This window comes from Chrysochloris asiatica, unplaced genomic scaffold (assembly GCF_000296735.1).
Source record: "Chrysochloris asiatica unplaced genomic scaffold, ChrAsi1.0 scaffold00063, whole genome shotgun sequence".
Classification (NCBI taxonomy): Eukaryota; Metazoa; Chordata; class Mammalia; order Afrosoricida; family Chrysochloridae; genus Chrysochloris; species Chrysochloris asiatica.
The window spans coordinates 9,249,060-9,253,800 of record NW_006408581.1 but is presented as its reverse complement, the minus strand read 5'-3'; positions in this window follow the sequence as shown (position 1 = coordinate 9,253,800).

The window sequence follows — 4,741 nt, the reverse complement described above, 5'->3', positions numbered from 1 at the left end:
TTTGACTCCAGACAGTGGAAATGTGTGAGTTCCAAATAAGTCCAGCATGGTCTGCCACATATTTTCTATCACAAAAGAGAAAAGTTCAAATTTCTCAACTATTAGTATCTAGAAATTAAATATTTATTTTTAGCCTGCAGACATATCAGAGTCCTAAAGTTTCTCAAATTAGATTACTCGGTTATCATGAAGCCAAAAGTTGATATTTGTTTCCCTCGACAATAAGTCCAACAACTTAGCAGTCAAGAATTATTTTCCATTGTTAGTGTTTTTTGTTATGCCTTTTAAGAAATCTGTGGCATTTAATTTATGGTGCAGCTGTGCATTGCTACTTGTTAGGGTCAAAATGCTAGGCAATCACATTCAAAACCAGCACACACAGTAGTCCAAATTTGTTAGAACCCCAGTCTGTCCAGTGTTAGTTTAGATGAGTCAAAGGAAATACAGAAATGATGACAAAATCCTTACCATATAATGATATTTTCATATATATTTTTAAGATTTCTTTAATGTACATTTTGATGGTATTTTAAAGAACTATACACATGCTGTAATATATACCCAGACATTTTGCCCATCATAAAGAATGAATATAACTTTCTTTCCTCACCCTTAAATATATACTTTTTCTCTCCATTTTACTCTTTTATTTCCTTTACTTAACGTCTAACATAGCAATTAGAGTTGCAATAGGCATTGTTCAAAATTCCTCATAGTGAATGCCCTAGGCAGCAGGACCCTGATGATGAGGATATAGTCCTCATAAGGGAAATAATAGTGAAATACCAGCAAAAAATAAAGGAAGGAAATTATAGCTAATAGAAAGGGATTGCTTAAATTTCATAGTAGTCAAATAGTAGAGCAATATGCATTTATCACACTTGTTGTGACTATTAAATTCATGATAAACTGAATTTAATAGTCACAACATCTACAAGGGTGGTCTTATTTTTGTCCATAATTTACTTATAAAAAGGAACTCTAGTTAGTTCAAATGCAATTCTGATTTGTTAAGGTACTTATGACTGAGAAATTATAAATCAATGTGTTGTACGTTGTGGTGTCTGGGAGGGAAGTCACGTGTTCTTGTCCTTGTTATTGTTGTTGCACGTGTTCTTCTCCTTCCATTCCATCCTCTCCATCTTCTCTCATTGCCTTTTGGATTCTCCAAATACTTAGGAATGGTACACTGTGTTTTTATAATTAGAGAAAACAATTTCAACAATTTTTAATAACAAAAATAATTGCATTTTATCTAATTTCTCTTAGTTCTTTAAAATTTTGAGAGTTCACTGATTTTGAACAAACTTACTATTCTTTAAAAAATAAAAACAAATTAACATTAAAAATTTAAACCTCACTATTATACAAATTGGAGTCCTGGTGTGGCACTGTGGGATAAGACACTGGATCTCAAGGTCAGTTTGAACCACAAGATCAGCAGTCCGAAGTCACCAATCACTCCTTTGAAACCTTACACAGGGTCTCTATGAGTATGAACTGACTAGATGGCACTTAACAACAACAAAAATTATACAAATTACAATAAACATGAAAAAAAAATATCAGATTTGATAATATTTTCATTTACCTTTGGTGTAATGTAGATAAACATTTTTCTCATTGCTACTGGAAAGATTCAAGCATATTAGAAATCAAAATAGGAATATATTACAAGGAACATTATTAATATTTCAGTTCATAGTAGTTCTATTTTTGGAAATTCTCTAAAGATATATAAAGGAAAATGTAGACCAATAAACATGGTCATTGCAGACTTATTGAGTAAGTGACTATTAGATATTGTGTTTTTTTCTCTGGTACAGAAAACAAAATAGTAAATTACAACATATCCATGTCAAATGAATAAGGAGCCACTGAGGTAAGATTTCCAAAGATGGTTATTAATATCATGGGAGGAAAATACCTAATCCAAATAAAAGAATGAAACATGATATTATAACATTTAAAATTATTCAGTGTATTTCTTTTTCAGTAATAACTGCAAAATCTGATGATCTAAATACCCTACGCAAAAGACAGACAATGGTAAATTATATATATATATATATATATACATTAATCTATTGATAAGATTGTAGTGATGATATTTTCTTTTTTTCTATTGTTTTCATACAGACAGAGAAAGACAAAGATGCACTGCTGCAAGCATTCTGGATTACAATTTTAAAATATTCCTTATTGAGGATGAATACACGGAAATTAAAATTTTATTTATCATTCTCCTTCATCCTGCAACTTTAGTAAGCCTATGATAGATGGATTCAGTATCACAGTTTTCCGACCAAATCAAATTAATGAGCTTGTGAGACAAGAATTGGGACTTCAACTTCAGTAATTCCAAAAGATTTATGCAAACACTATAAGACCAATAAGAAGATAGATGGCATGCCATACTTAGGTACTATCCCAACTTTATAGGGTGGTTGTTTTGAAATCAGAATCCCTTTGTGTTCCATTACTAAAGCACTATTAAGGAAAACAGAACCAAATAAAATAATTGAGTGGAGAATATCTGTTTTATACTTTATGTCCATTCCTACTCATAACATTTGAAAAGAGATATTTCTCATGGTTGTAATTTAAATTTTATTCTCTTCATTTACTTTTTCCTCCAACAATGAGTCAAGATCAGGAGGTATATAATTGAATATCAACTCTAATTTTGTTTGGATTTACCTTGAAATGCAAATTATCTTATTTAAGTAGCAGTGGCCTTTCTATTCCAAGTGTAATTTTGACACTTAATACATCCTTTAAAGTATACATCCCAGGTCACTGACTATTGTTACTTTTTAAAAAACGGATGGTGCAGAACTCCGCAATATGACATGTCAATAGTAAAAAAAAAAGATAAGTTTTTTAAACTCAATATAACAAGCACACTCTGCATACATCAAGGATGTGTTAATTATACTGCAAGGAAAGTGCTTTGGATAATAGCAAATATATATATATGAGGGCTTCAAAACTTTTGTGAAAATTCCATTATCTTTCAATTCTATTTTTGCATGAACAATCTGAAGCATCACTGTATGCTGCTGAAATTATAAGTTATGTAATATAATATTTGTGGTAACCAGTAAGAAATCAGCAAGAAAAAACAATCAGAAGAAAAGAAGGAGAAAAGCGAAAAGACTTACATAGGAAACAGTCAAATAAAAATAAAAACAGAAAATCAGAATAAACTGAAAAGAAGAAACTAAACACTCAAAAAAAAAACCAAAGAAAGAAAACAAACTAAAATGAATGATACATATACTTCATTTTCAGTAATAACTGCAAAAATAAATGGTCTAAATACCTCATGCAACAGGCAGACAGTGGCAAACCATATATATATATATATTCCTCGCATAGCTGTGGATTGATGTGCCAGAGTGCAAAGCCATAACGACCCTGTATAGGGTTTTCAAAAAGTGGCTGGTGAGCTTGAACTGCCGACTTTGCAATTCAAACGTCTTTGCAGTCTGGAGCATTAACACACAGCACCACGCCAGGTCTTGTGGCATATAGTATGATCTTATAACACCATACCAGCTGTCCATTTAATAATAATTTGGCCTACATATGCCCCTACTCTGACTGGTGGTCACCAATGATGTTTTGGGTCACCTAGAAGTAGTGCAAATTTAGAGCCAGTGTCTAATAATCCTCCCAAAGTCTGATTATTTCTTTTACCCCAGTGAACAGTCACTCTTGTAAAAGTGTTTGGGGTGGGCTGGGAGAAAGACTAACAGGTGATGATGAATAGGGGTCCATCCCAAGGGGATCCAGCCTCTCATTCATCCAAGGAATTGTGGGTCTATAAACTGATTCATCTGGGAATTGATTGAGAGCTTGTGACTCTATTCTGGCTATTCAGAACAATGGCTACTCTGCCATTTAATTCATCTAAAATTCTTCTGCTTGTGCAGATCAGGTAAATATTAAATGGTTTGTCATTTATTTCCCTCCTAGGAACACCCTACCCAAGTCGACGCCACCATAAATCTATACAAGTCAGACTATTCTGATTATTATTTTTACTCTGCCATACATCACAGTAACCATGCCCACCTTGTCTTTATTGATTAAGTGATCCCACTTGGCTCCTACCACCACGGGGTCCAATCAGCCCCAATGTAGTGGTTGTTGTTGCTGTTAAATGCCATTTAGTCAACGCTGACTCCCTATAGCCTTTTGTAGTGTTTCTGAGGAGTAGCTGGTAGGTTTGAATTTTACATCGCTGTTAATACTGACCCTTCAGTTCAGTGCTCATAAGTAAAAGGAGAAATATTGTATGGCCCTTGTTTATAAGTAGACAAGAATAGTTATATAGCAAAAGACCAATGTTTATTAGTAGTTATCAGGGAAATGAGGGGTGGAGCAAAAAGTATGCTTTAGAGTGTAGAGAATGTTATTGTTGGTGATAGCCAACAAACTGAAAACAACTATAGCCACCAATGTGGCTGTAGTGAGCACAGCACAACCAAAATAAAAACAAGTGACTAGAAAAAAGAACAAACAAGATGGCGGATTGGGTGGACATATAGCAGAGAGCTCCGCCAACAATAACACAGAATACCCGAACAAGCAGGCTCAGGGGATGGTCCCAGAACTCTGAACCACATATAAAGGAATACTTAGAAGGTTGGAAGGCTTACAGCTGGGGGAATTTGTGGCAGAAGCAAGAAACCTATTGCTTTCTAATCCGGGACGCTCAGCTGCTCCAGGAGCC